Here is a 15,511-nt window from a genome sequence, read left to right as displayed (position 1 = left end):
ACATACATATTTACATACCTCTCTATTTTTATAAATATAGGCTTATAGGTTTTTTTTTTTTTTGATAGGAAATATAGGCTTATAGTTATATATTGTCAAAAGAGCTTTTAAATAATTTTGATGAAAATGAACTATTACCATAAAAGGCTAATTTACTTTGCCTATTATTGCAAATCAATTATAGAAAATATTCATTCTCAAAAAAAAAAAAAAAAAAAATTATAGAAAATATTCTACACTAGAAAGTAGTAACATACACATAAAGCCTTATTAATATGAAACCAACGGCTATATACCATTACATATGCCGGTTGTGTTTTCCAACCAAAATATTTTCCTTTACAAAATCATAAATACAAAATGCCTTAACTTTTCCCATTAAAGCAAATAGCAAACTGTTATGGATATGCAATAATATAGCTATGTCAATTACTATAAGTTTCTTTTTTTCTTTTCTTTTTTTTTTTATAAGAATGACTATAAGTTTCAAAACGTTTAATAAGTAAAAATAAAAATAAAAATTTATATATATATAAATATATAAATATATATATATATATATATATATATGTGGGGCGCAAATGATTTATGGGCCAGGCCCATCTACCCAGGGAGAGTCCAAAAGCCCAAGCCGAGGAGGATTATGGCCCAAGTTCAACGAAATAGCCTTTGGGTACCGCCGAGGGTAGCTCAGTCCTCTGCAGACCCAAAGTTCCCCCCCTGAAAGAGGGGTAAAGACGGTATAGGACTGAAACTGGGAAGAAAGATCTAAAATATCCTGGGAAAGCTGCTGTTACTGCCATTTAATGCTCTGAACCTGACAGAGCCGCATTCTTTGGCTTTTACAACCATCCCTAACGACTTTGAGTATGGACTGATGGGACAAGTATCAATTTTGGAAAGTTTAACCCTACGCGTGGACGAAGGACAGTGGACGCGAGCTAGTATAAAAGGAAAAGTAAGTAATCTATGGAGGGGGCTGGAAAAAAGGGCCAAAAACGAGAGCCTCCCAGCCCACCTCCAGGAGAAGTACTCTAGGGGTGACGATCGTTTAACCTTGTATGAACGCCATGAAAAACCCATCACCTATCGATCAAGGCCTAGCCTTTCAAACCCACGCTCTACAAATGATATTGTTAGGGCCGTTTTACGTGCGAACCCGACATTGTTACGGTCCGCCACGAATCGTGACCCTACAATATATATATAAAGTCTAACAAGGGAATAAGGCAAGGCATCAACGAAATGCTGATTTTTCCACTTAATATAATTATTTTTTTAAAAAATAATCCAAAATATCATGTTCCCAAGCAGTCTCGTTCCTGGTCACCCCGCTTCTTTGGCATGGAAAGAATCTAACTAATGGTGAGTTGAATGATAAGCAAATGCAAGCAAAGACATACCTAGTCTCAACTTTATATTGCTTCTTCAAAGTACCCACTAACTTTTCTTGTTTACTAGTACATATTTATTAATTAAGAGATGAACCTGATGGAAAAAGTGGGAGCCATATGTCTCTAGGTGAGATCAAGGATTTAAAAGTTTTATTTTGTTATTATTTATTTAAAAAGAAGTCATTGGTCATCTATAAATGAGTTTAAGATTGTTATCTTTTAGGATTTATTTTATCAAGTAGGTGGTGTTATCTTATCTTGTTGGAAGATGGATTATGATATCTTAGTTATTTGCACTCAATCGAGTTCTTTGCAGGCCATATCCCCTCCTAAAAGAGACCAAAGAACTCGTCTCTTCCAATGAGGGTAAATCTTAATTGGCTTATCACAATGTAACCCCACCCTCTAAAAAGGAGAAAAGTTTCATTAGCTGATGAGACTTCATGAAATTATTTATATAAACATAACAGTCGCAGTTTAAAATTTCTATCAATTCTGGGGTATATAGAGATCAAAAGCAGCAGCTTTATACAAATTAGTTGAAAAGCAGTTGGATGGCATCAGCCTAGGAGAGAAAGTCAAAATTCAAAAGTATTATTCAATTTATTCTTTCAAAACTGAAGTCAATCTTGATGCTTTCTTCTTCAATTTTGTTCTCTGTGAAACGTGTAACTATTACCGGCCATTTCCTAATAGCTTGATTTTATTTTTAAAACTCACATCGAGCCAAAAGATTGCTTTGGGTTTGATTTATTATGGTTTTCAATCGCTAGGCTCCATTCCTTGTAATAATATATTGCCTTTTGATTTCTCTGCTTTTATTTTTTGAAAAAAAAAAAAAAACTTATGGTTTTGGATTTTTTTTATTTTAAATTTTAAAAATTGTGGTCATAGGATTAATCAATTTAGGCTTGAGGGTTTCCACATAAAAAAAATGTCTCGGGCATGTTAAAATAGTACACCATGCCTCAAAAGTACAAAAAACTTAGGGCTGTCCACGAGTTAGGTCTGATTGGATTTGGGCTCAATCCACATTCGACTGACCTGATTGAGTGGAGCAACCCTCAATCTGCCGTTGATAGAGAGGATGATTAGATTGGACAAATCAGACCTCCAATGAGTGGCTAGCAGGTCAGCCGAATTTAGAGATCTAAGAAATGGCAAGAAAACAGCAGAAAACGGTGAGAAAACAAAAAAAACAATGAGAAAACAGTAGAAATCTCACCGGATTCAACGAGATTTCACCAAATTTGGTCGAAATCTCACCAAATCTAGTTGAGATCTTGTCGAGATATGGAAATTTTCGCCAGAAATTGTGTGGTAAGTTGGTCAGTTCAGTTTTTTGGGTTTTGGTGTGGGAGAATTGAAACCGACTCGCCGGAGTCAGTTTCTAGAGGAAAAGACTTGCCACCGATTGACTTGGTCGGTTTCTTTGGGTGGGTCAAGTCTCTAGGTGGGTTGGACAACCCTACAAATACTTAGTTAACATTAGCATTAGCAATGCAGAAAAGACTAGCAAATCATCATAAAAGTACACCAAAATTCAACGTTGCAAAGACCAAAATTTGAGCAAAATATCTGCTTAGATGTTTTTACAATTTTTATTAGTTTCCTTCATGTTAGAGATATATTAACACAATAGTATAGGGCAAGGTCACTCTTACTTTATGTAAAAGCCAAGTTTTCTACTTGTACTACAAACTTATTAATCATAGTTAGTCTAGAGTTTAACCTATTATAAATACCTTTGTTAAGTTCATTGTAACACGAGATTTGAACTTCACTCATATAGCTTTTAAGAGTTTCCTCTATGAACGTAGACTATTAGATTGTACCACGTAACACTCATGTTTTTGTGTTACTCTATTTTATGCTTCCGTTTCTGTTTTTGCATCTATTTTAGCATAATTAACATGGTATCAGAGCGAAAGATTCTATGTCAAACTTGCTCCTAAATTTGTTATGCTTTTCACAGATCTCCAATTGCCTTCACCCAACACAAGGCCTCCCTCATGCTGCTTCTCATTGTTACCTTGTTGTTGACAACTCCCATCCATTGCATTGCAGCCTCAAATAACAAAATCCAAGCAAAGTTGTGCCTTTTTCTCATATTTATGAGGTTCTGGCCTCATTTTGAAGAAACCAACAATGCAGATAAGTTCAATGGCCTCTCACGAGCAAAATGTAAAAATCCAGCCTCCGTCCATTGTCACACACATTGCCACATGTGGTTTAGAGTTTTTGGTAGTCGCTTCATGCACCTTAACTTGTCTTCAATGTCTTTCATGTGCCAATTTGGTCACTTACATGTAATCACGCCCTGGTCATTCTACGCATGTGCTTCCTATGCACGATCTATCCCTACTGATGTCATCGTGTTGACTTAGCACGTCTAGGCCATGTCAACTTGCTTGTCCAATCAGCATGCCATGTCAGCCCTAGCTGATCTCAAGCGTTGATCTTGTGCCGCCTTGTGGGCACAAAGGGAGAGTCGCCACCTATTTTTTTTGCAATGGTCTAGGAACCATATATATAGTGTCTTCTCGAGGAAGGACCTTTTGATCTTACTACTAGAGATATGAGTTTGGAGTTAAGGTACGGTCTTGGGAAGGTGCTAGGCACCCAAAACCGCCTAACCCTGAGGTTGAATTCCCATCATTGTGTCTTATGTTTTAACCCTATTAAAAGCATACTCAATATTGTTATCTAACTCTCTCTCTCTCTCTCTCTCTCTCTCTCTCTCTCTCACACACACACACACACACACACACACTAGCACACATCTAACAATCAACATGACATCAATCATCCTTAACCATACATCTATCATGCTTGTCAAATAAAGCCTAACATACATCTAATCATGGCATAACATCACATCATAGACCCCAATATACATCTAGCATACATGTCACCTCATCCTAGCATTCATCTAATCATAGCATAACATATCATCTCAAGCAAAGCAACAACATGTATCATCAAATTAAAGCAAGGATATAGGCAGCAAGCACATCATTAAAAGCATTGCATACACATATTCATCAAAGAAATGTAAAGCTTATAAACAAACACATGCATGTACATATGAATGCATGACTTACCTCACTTACCTCACTTTCCTTGCAGCAACTTAGTACCTATAGCATTATGCATAAGCATGTGAATGCATGTTCATGGCATCAAAATAAAACAACATAAGATAAACTCTAATTCTAACATGTGAGAGGCAAACCAACAATTAAACATGTGAAACAGAAGCTTTGAAAGCATAAAAAATATGGAAAAAAGGCTAAACAGAAGTATACATGTTAAAGCAAAAGTAAAAACAAATAAATAAAAATTAGGGTCTCTGGGAAAGTTCACGCGCACACATGAACAACCCTGCGTGCACATAATCAAGCCTGCGTGCGTAGGCAAGATTATGTGTACACAGGTTCCTACATAGAAACCCTAGAAACACAGCAAAGACCTAGAACGCTAAATCTAACATCCTAACATGCTTTCTATACATACAAAAACGTAAACCTAGACTACATAAACGTATTATAACATATTATAACAAGAAAATAAAGCAAACAAAAAGATTAAAGAGCAGAAAAGAAAGGAAAAGGAAAAGAAAAGTTTGAAACTAATACCTCAGACAAAAGCCCTTCAAGCTTGATTTTTAACTGTTCTCCTCAGTCAAATCTATTCACAATTCAATAAAAGAGTGATTAATAATCTTAAACTCAAAGATCAAGGCTAGAAAAGGCCCTAATCAAAAGAAAATTGACTTGAGGATGTTTTGTGAAAAACTCCCTCTTTGATTCACTATTTCTAGTGAATCTTAATGTTTTCTCGTGAGATTTCTGTGTGTTTTGAAAATATATCATGTAAGGCTACTTATAGTGTGAAAATAGGGGTTTGGAACGATTTCCAGAAGATGTGGGATTTGTTTCAAACCTCAACATTAATGCAAAAAACTTGTCTTGTTTAGGTTTTTGGAATTCGCTATGCGTGCGCAAGTTCATGTCTGCGTACGCATGCAGAAAGCTCATAAAAAAGTAATTTAAACATTCATAAATTAGATGGTTGAAGTTCATCGATCATAGTCATTGTCACATCATATTGTGAACATTTTGTAGTACGTTTAGTGCATTTTCCCTTTTCATTTTTATCGTGACTTCCAAAATATAAGACTAATAGAAATCTAACCCAATTAAAACCTAAAATATTTCAAAAAAAAAAAATGTTGCAAATGTGTTAAATAATCAATTATAGATTAATCTCCCCTAATAGTTTGAGACTTTAATTTTTATAAACCAATATTATAAAGCCACATACCAAATAATATCTATCTCTCTTTCAAAAACAAGATATATAATTAAAAATTAGATTACAACTTTATTTAATTATGCATCATCATATATCCAAAATAAAGTATCTTTTATATCATAATATATTTTAATTAAATTCATAGATCAACTATGATATTTAGTTCTCTATATAAAATTAACATTAGTTTAGTTGGTATTAATGGTTATCAGGTTTAAGATCTTACACGAGATTGGTGAGAGAGTTTGAGGATCGGATCGTAAGATCGGCACGAGGAATCGAGGATCGTAAGATCATACTTTTCAATTAAAAAAATACGAAAAATACCCATAATTATAATTCATAATATATATTAAAGAAACATTGAAAAAATAAAAGTAATTTTTGACACAATTTAGTGAAATACAAATAAAAAGTAAAGTATACAAAATTATAAATACATAAACAAAGTTCAATATTCAAAAGTTACAACTCACAAATACCCAAGTACTAAGTTAAACAACTCAAAGCATACATAATGTCCCAATAAACAAAATAAAACAAATAACAATATTTCAAACAATTCCATAAATGTACTCAATCACCAAGATCAAAGTATTGGTTAACTTGGATGAGTTCCACAAAGTACTGTTAATCATTGTTAGAAGTCACAAGGCCCACATCATCCATTGGATGATCATGAAAATCTCTTAATCATTGTAAACAACATTATCTTCATTGTTAGAAGTCACAAGGCCCACATCATTCATTGGATAATCATGAAAATCTCTTTATGTTGCATTTGGAGGTTCATTCACTTCATCTTCATTGGCATCACCAAACTCATATTTATCACTAATACTACGAACTTCTTTATCATTGTCACCTAGCCAAAAAAAAAAAAAAAAAAAAAATATATATATATATATATATATATTAGGGCAAAAAAAGTTTATATTTAAAGTTTTATCAATTTGGGCTAGGACCACTGGGCTAATTTGTTTATTACATTTTTTTTTTTAATCAATTTAGGGCATTTGGACTCCATTTGGAGGCCTAAAGAAAGAAGAATTTTTTTTTTTTTTGTTGAATTTTTCTTTGTATTACAGGATCTTTAGTATCATTATGGAATTAGGATCCTATAAGATTCTAAGATTCAGATCGGGATTCCACATGAATTTAACCTTAATAGAAATCCTAGTGAGATCTAGGACGGTTAAAGGATGTCGGATCTTAAGATCGTAAGATCCGGATCAAGATATTGATAACCATATTCATCAAATTATGTATTAAATGTATCAAATAAACCTTGATTTGATTAGCATTAAATAATTTTATTTAATTAATATTTATGTATAAAATATCTCACATGAATTTTTTGCCTTAGACCCCTAATTATGTTGGGCCGCCCTTAGGATCTCCACATGGTTGGATTGTAGCCTTGGGTCCTGATTATGAAACTCACCTTGAACACCTTGATAGAAGAGTGAGGATCGCTCTTCCACCACTAAACAAAATTCGAAGAGTGGTTTCACCTTGGTCACAAATTCATTCTTTTCAAGGACCTTGAGTTATCGTTCTGGTGATGGCAATTTTTGGCCCCATGGTTTTTGCTAAAGTAACTTCCAATAGAGAAGGAGGGGCTTTGAAAAGAAGAGGACAAGGTGAGTGGGCTATTATTACCAATCCAACCAATTTGAAATTCAAAGATGTTGCATGGTTTAGAGGCAAAATATTCAGACTTTGCAATAACGGCACGCTTATGCACTGTGAACATGATGAATTTGAGTTAGCTAAGATAGTAGTGTTTGCTTTCCAACCCCAAGATGTTATGCAACCCCAAAACGTGTACTTGATAGAGTCATCAGAAAATCTTTATGGGGTTTTTCGTTATAGAAATTATATTCCTTCCAAGTTAAGGCACGAGACTTAGTGGTGACTTCAAATTTTTTTTTCAAGTGGTTATTTAGTTATTATGAAAATTAAATTATACAAAATTTAATAAAAAGATAATTTCATATATTGACAAAATAAATAAATAAACACACACAAATGTGTGTGTGTATATATATATAAAATCTTACAATTTCCTTCTATGAAATTTCTTATTTTGAAATTATTGTCTGATAATCTCATTATCAATGCTACAAACTACATCTCTTCCAAAATTTTAGTTCAATAAAATTTTTCTTAGGCTTTTCCATTATGTTTGTAAAGACCTAATATATTGTTAAGGGGACTAAAATTTGATTACAAACTTAGTTGTAATTCAAGGCTACAACTCTCACTATACAAATTAACATGGCTACATATTTTGAAAATCTAATCGTTAAATTGCATGCTATTTATGTTTTTAAAATACATGTCATTTTTCATGCCAATCGGATATTTTTTACCATTCGATCCATAAAATTATTTTTTATGTATGATTTTATACCACAAAAACTCAAATTCTAAATATTTTATTGATGACATAGTTATTGATATTTAATTTTATTGATATTTTAAATGCATGGATAATATAAGAAGAAAATATAATCCAACGGTGGATTTGTCAAAATTCACATTTAATAAAAAAATATTATTACAAATTACAGTAAATTCACTGTGGTTTAAGAGGTGGTATATCATGTACTCGGCATATATGTCAGGTACAAGATATACAAAATCGTGGTTCGGTCCATTTGCACCTTGCTTACCCGTGGTTTGAAACTTAACACTTTACCCACCTGTGTTTAACTCTATTTAGTCTCCGTTACCCACCTCCGTTAAAATTAGGGATAAAAATGTATTTTCTCTTACCTTTTGTCTCTCTCCTCCAAAAACAAAAAATAACATAAAAAACACAAACAAACAAGATCAAAGAGGGGATTTTGTAGAGAAACAAATTGTGTGTCAAAACAAGATCAAATTGACAGGCCAACTCATTTACTTCATCATTTCTCTCTCTCTCAAACTCTCATCATCATCTCTCTCTCTCTCTCTCAAGCTTTTGATGTGATTTACTTCATCAAAACAAGATCAAATTGATAGGCCAACTCATTTCTCTTTCTCAAACTCTCTCTCTCTCTCTCTCAAGCTTTTGCTATGATTAGTAAATTGAAAGAGGGTGTTGTATATTTGTGTTGCTGTAGTGTAGGACTTGTGGCTGAGGACATGTTCCATTGGCAAGCCATCATCATGGGACCTACTGATAGTCCTTATGCTAGAGATGTATTTCTAGATATTATTCATTTTCCTCCTAATTATCCATTCAAGCCTCCAAAGGTAGTTTTTATTATCATTATTATTTATTCCTCCTTGTTTATTGCATTTAATGGTCCTCTTTGTACAGTATTATGTTTGAAAGCTCGGATTTGTGTGAAAATGTAAGAGTTTGTTTAGACCCCCAATAAAAATTACAGCTAGATTACTTTTATTCTAACTTATCTAAGTATGAAACAAGAGTAAATGAATCACAATCACCAGATCTACTCTAATGCATACACACGAACAATAAACAATAAAAATAAAGCACAAGAGTAAGGGAAGAGAGATGCAAATACAAGATAACACCAAGACGTGTTATCGAAGAACTCGATAAAAAACCTCTCTACCGCCCTCCAAGCGGTAATCGATCCACTATAGAATAAAGTTGAAGTACACAAATAACAAAAGACCCTCCAAGCCTAGTCTACCTAATGTACTTGAGCCCTCCAAGCTCCTGCTACCAACGGACTTCTCAGAGTCATGTCTTCTTTAGCTTTCTGAATCCCGCAATACGCCCGATTGCATCCGCCAAGCCTCACCGGCTTCTTTTGGCAAATCCCCAAAACTTATCAAGCTCCAAAACACTCTCTACACTCTGAAAAGGTGTGGGTTGTGTTTGGGTACAAATTTCCTCTCAAGGTATGATAATGGGAGAGGGAAGGAGAAGAGGTTAGAATGATTTCTCACTAAGGATGGGTAGCACTCTCTCTAAAAGATGGGTGTGTGTATTGTAGAAAACCTATCTAGGGATTTTCTCTCTGACTAGCCTCCTATACCTTTGTGGGTAATAAGGGTATATATAGTATGAGTGAAGGGTAAGAAAGTCACTCTCAAAATCCTCCAGGTAGAACGTTTCGCAAGTATTTTGCGGGAAGGTCTTACCCGCAAGATACTCGCGAAATCGATAGCCTCGCTCGACTTTTCAGCTTCTAGCATGTGCTTCTCATGTGCTCTTTTCGCGGGAAACTCTTCTCGCGAGTTAGTCGCGAAATTGAAATGTTTCTTCATTTCATGCTTGATTCTTCACCGACTTAATGCTAAACCCAATACAATAAAATCTCACAAAATACAAGGAACAAAATAATGCAAATACAACACTTTTTGTCATGGAATAAAACTAACATAAAACATAGTTGTAAATCACAACTTTACAATAATAAAATTTGTGGTATTTTAGCATCACTAATAATAAAAAAAAAATTTGCACAACCATTAAAAATATATATAATTTTATAAAATTTTTGGGTGGTTTAGCATGGGAGATGGGGCCTTTTTCCCTTGGCTATTTTTTTTTTTTTTGGGTGGGGCTTGGGCTGGCCCTTCCCTAGCAACGTTTTTCCTGAACTATTGATAGTTCTAATTGATAGCAATTTCTGTCGTAGAAATTAAAGAAACTTTGAATGTCAGTGTTTTGTGTCTCGGAAAACATCAGCCATGGAAACAGATGACTTGTAGAGTCCAAACAAGCATAACGCTATCTGTTGAAATCGCTTTAATATCATTGAAATTAGGTAATCGCATTGCAATTTCATGAATGATAAAATTGTAAGTATGTAACTACGTATAAGTGATGCGTTCTGAATTTGGTCTGAATCAGAATTAGTCTGGCACAGGCATATATATGTTAGCTTCCAAATGCTGTGATAAATTGTATGTGAAAGCAACAAACTTAATAGATAGACTTGGAAATGCAATGGGCAATTGAAAAACTAGCATCCTGCCTGATAGTGTAGTTTCAAGCTTTCAGCTATGAGGAAAATGGGGAAATCATAGTTTTAGTACCTTTCAGGGTTTCAATTTTCATCCCTATAAATGAAAGTTTATAAGCACAACAAAATCTAACATGTTCACAACAAGCTAGTTTTGAGTTGTTACGAATCTCGGTAAAATCTTATTTTGTTTTATTGTATTTTGACTTTGGGTGGGTTGACATTTTAACTTACTATGAAAAAGTTGTAAAATTTTGTTGTAAACTAGGAAGAATTCATGCATTTAAGTGCATCAATTTCATTTTTCAACTTTCAAAATTAAAATTCTTTTGTCTTTTAACCGTGTCAATTATATCACTCAACTTTCAAAATTAAACAAATTTTATATGAGGATGAAGTTGACATGATTAATTGAATTAAAATTATCTCCTTTGTCATTGGAGGACCAAAGTAAAGATGTAGTTGTTGAGGAGATAGCAATTTGTAGAGACACCAATTGAAAGAGAGAGAGAGGACACCACTTACTTCAAAATCAAAGTCTACAAGTTTGGGCCAATCATATTTATATTAATTCTTCAACTTTTTTTTCTCTATGGGAATTACACCCATAAATGTATTCCCAACAATAGTTTGGTCTAAAAACTATAACTCTCAATCACTTTGTTCATGACCTTTGGTTGAGTATCATCTTGATCATGGTCTTTATTTTTGTGTACGAGGATCATCTCCTCTTAAAATGGATCTATTTTGTGGCTCGAATAGAAAAGTACAAAACTAAAGTTACATTAAGTGTCACATTATTTAAAATTTTAAATAACGTGGCACTTTTATACACTGTTAAACTCAAGAAATAACAATACTATAGACAACAAATTTTACAACTTTTAATAATTTATTGTGGTGTTAAACTATATTTAGTGTAACATCACTTTTACATGAGCAGTAATAAAGCTAAATTTTTTTGCTTGGGGGTAGGGCCAAATTATAAATGATCAAGATAAACTAAAAGTAGTTATATACACAATTACAACTGCATATACAAACATGTGTATGAAGAAAAAAAATCTTAGTTTCTAATATGTAAGTCATTACTTGATTATAAATATTATATATTTTATAACTATTAAAAATAATTTATTATCTTTCTAAACTCCTAGGATATACAAAAGTTGTTTAGTTTGCTTTGAACACATAATATAGATCCAAAAAAGAAATGATTATCTATTTTTGATAAATCACAACATAAAATGTATGATTATTGTGCACATAAAGATAATAACAATATGATAAAAGGAATAATTAATACTAAAAAAAGGGAACACTACAAAAAAAATTGGGGTTATAGCAGCATTTTTAAACTGTGGCTACAGCCCCAAAAACTGCTGATATAGGTCTAAATGGCTATTTCGGCGCTTTTTTTCCCAGAGCTTTCTAGCACTGCCCAATGAGGGTGACAATGGGTCTGGCTAACCTACATTGGTGGTTTTAAAACCGCCGATATAGGTTCCAGTGATTTTGAAACCCTATCCCGACACTGTTTAAAAACTGTCGGAATAACCTATACTGGCAATTTTGTAACCCTATACCTACGCTTTTTAAAAATTAAAAACCACCGTAGTAGGTTGAACCTATTCCAGTGGTTTTAAACTGCCACTATAGGCATTTATATATGTTTCTAATATATCCTTTACCGGCAGTTTTTCAACCCTATGCAAGCGTTTTTTTGAAACTTAAAATCGTTGTAATAGGAGTGGTCTATACCTGCAGTTTCAAAACTGCCACTATAGGAATTTTTTATAATTTTCCAACATATACCAGCGGTTTCAAAACCGGCGCTATAGGTTTTTTTTATTTTTTTATTTTTTTTATGCACAATACAAGACATTCCAAATGTCTAGAATATCATGTCAAAATTGCAAACTATTTAATACAGACAGTACAACAAGATAAATTAAATAGACCTCAAGTCGGGAAAAAAAAATATACCACAAGCGGCATATTTTTTTCTAGGGGGTTAAACTTTTTTTTTTTTTTTTAATAGAAGGCCACTAATTCAATTGACCATTTTTTTTTTAAAAGGGAGTCATTGGATTATTTTAGATATTTTAAGGAGGAACCAAGTCAAAATTTTGAGATGCCAAATTGTAAAAACTTTAAAAATACAAATGTTTTTTAAATTTTGGGTGGCCCTGAATCATCAACAATCGTCATTGGAAATGGGATTATTATTGATGTTACTTTTTTTTTTTTAATATTGTATTTAATTTAATAATAAAAATTGTAAATGAAATTAGCTTTCTCACATATTATACACTAATCATAACTTGTCAACTCAACAATTTTATTGTGTCTTAAACACATTGAAGAAATTGTTTGGTCTACCTGTGTTTCAGTGTTGGCAAACCATATCAAATGTGTCAAATGCATGTCAAATTGTGAGTTGTGTTATAAGTTGTTGTTTCGTATAGTGGTAATTGAAAATTAAGTTGAAGAAACAAAAAATGATCAAGAACTACTCAAGAAAACTGATTTTTCTGCATTCTCGATATCAAGCTCGATACCAGTCAATAATAATCTTGACTCTACCCTCGATACCAGTCAATTGATCAAGCTTAGAACAACAAAGTTATGTTTCCTCGATAGCAAGCTCAAGACCATGTCGATTGATCGAGCTACCTCGATAGTAGCCTTGCCTCTATGTCAATCAATCGAGATTGTGCAAATGATAAAAAAATAACAATGCAAAAAGCCCAATAACTTGTCTATTTCAAATACAATTTGAGCTTTACTTATTGGGATATAAAAGAAAAATTATAAGTCATCCCTAGAGAGATTTTTTAAAAGAGAGAAAAAACTTTATGTGTTACTAGGGTTGTGTAACCAAGTTTATCTCAAATTGACCATACCGAAGAATTCAAGTAAATCTAAAGGTATGTTGGTAAGAAGCTGAAGCATATAACATAAAAAAAAAAGAAATAAAAAAAAAAAGAAAAAAGAAGCTGAAGCATAATTATGATGAAAATTTCAAGATCTTAGAGTTGGTAAGAGGTTCTTAAAGTAAAAGCTTTTTACTTTAAGTTGTCTACGGTCGTGGAGTAGGAAAAAGTTTTTCTTAATGATATGTAAAACTTATCATAGTGGATTGACTTTTTGAGAAGGTTTTCTCCCAGTAGTTTTTACTTTGAAAACGTTATTTCATTGGTTTTTTGTGGATTGCTCTTAATCATCACGATCAGGATCTTGTTCATGCCTAAGCAAAGCTAAGCAAAATTTAACCGTTATTTAATGTAGGGAGGAACTTGCTCCTATTTTTGCTCTTATTAAATCAACATGATCAGGATCTAAAACTTACGAAGTTGCTCTCTTTAATAACTACCACAGTTGATCATGTTTTGGTTTTTCTTTTCCTATAAGCTAATCAGCGGGCTGTCTATTCCTAATATAAAAGCATATTGTATTATTTGCCATCAATCTATCACATACAAAGATACCCCATTGTTCATCCATCTGTCTAGCTAGATTACTGTCACTGACGCACACTGTAATAAGAGCGAGATGATTTGTTTTATATTTTCAACACGAAGTACGCAGAAAATCTTCAATTGTAGTGTACTTTCCACCTCTGCCTCATCAATTTATCACAATCCCACCAAGACCGTCATTATATTATAGTATATATTACTCAGTCTCAGTCGTCAGCACTCGGTACAGACTCGAGGAAAAAGGGTATCAATCCATCTCTATCAGCTAAGCAAAGCTTCTCTTCTCGTTGTTCATGCCAGAAAACCCTCCACTCTCTACGTTTCTCACTCTCCCACCCGCCTTTCATGGGCGACCTAGGAAGTTGGGGTCCCTCTATAACTCTCTCTAATAAGTACACTTCTTATTACATGTAAAGCTGTACTCATCAGTACTTTGATTTATAAATAAAGAAAAAGAAATTGTACTTGTTCAATCTGGAACTGGCAAAATTTAAAAGTCTGCAACTACAGTAAATAAATTAATACATAGCAAAAAATCCTAAAAGGAAGAACAGGTTGTACCTGTCATTATTTCTTGCGAAAGATCCAACCGTGCGTCAGATTAATTTGCAGTGCTCATTAAGAAAAAGGTTGACTAAAATTGGATTTCATGAATCCTGTGGTACATGATTTTTAGATACTTGGTACTTCTTTGTATCAGACGGTCCATTTTCATCTTGGGGGACTGCTCTTCATTGTGTCTGCAACTAAATTTTATAAAAAACTAATAATAATAATTTAAAAAATTTTATATTTTGCTGGATGTCTCTGCAGCTACATACACAAGACAATGAAGCCACCCACACGTACTCCAACTAGTTCTCAGAAACTTTCTGCAGAGAATAATCATATATACTAAAGCATTACCCTACAAAAATTCTTGAAATTCTAGCGTACTCCATGAAAGTTACTGGAAGACTGTCATGATATCAAAAACCAAAACCCAGCTGGAAAACCAAAAAAACACAACAAACCAAAACACAGATCTAGAGAGATGTATATATAGTCATAATTATACACTCAAAACTACCCAACACACATACACAAATGCATTCACTAGCTGAGAAAAAGGCAAGGCTTAGTAAATTACTAGTTTGAAGTATCTACATATAATATATTCATCTTCATAGCCCTAGCTAGAACTCAAGAGAGCGGGCTTGCAATGAAATCTTCATCCAAGTACTTTCATGCACATGCATTACAGATATATCCAGATTCCAGCTCAGACATGCATGAGCTACAAAGTACTATTACTGCTTCTATTACCAAAGCACAAAAAGACCTTACTCTTACCAATTAACTATACTAACACAAAGGTAAAACATGCATAACTAATAATTAA

The sequence above is a fragment of the Quercus lobata genome, chromosome 5 (genome assembly GCF_001633185.2).
Source record: "Quercus lobata isolate SW786 chromosome 5, ValleyOak3.0 Primary Assembly, whole genome shotgun sequence".
NCBI lineage: Eukaryota > Viridiplantae > Streptophyta > Magnoliopsida > Fagales > Fagaceae > Quercus > Quercus lobata.
The sequence above is the reverse complement of the archived record's forward strand: the minus strand, read 5'-3'. Positions refer to the sequence as shown.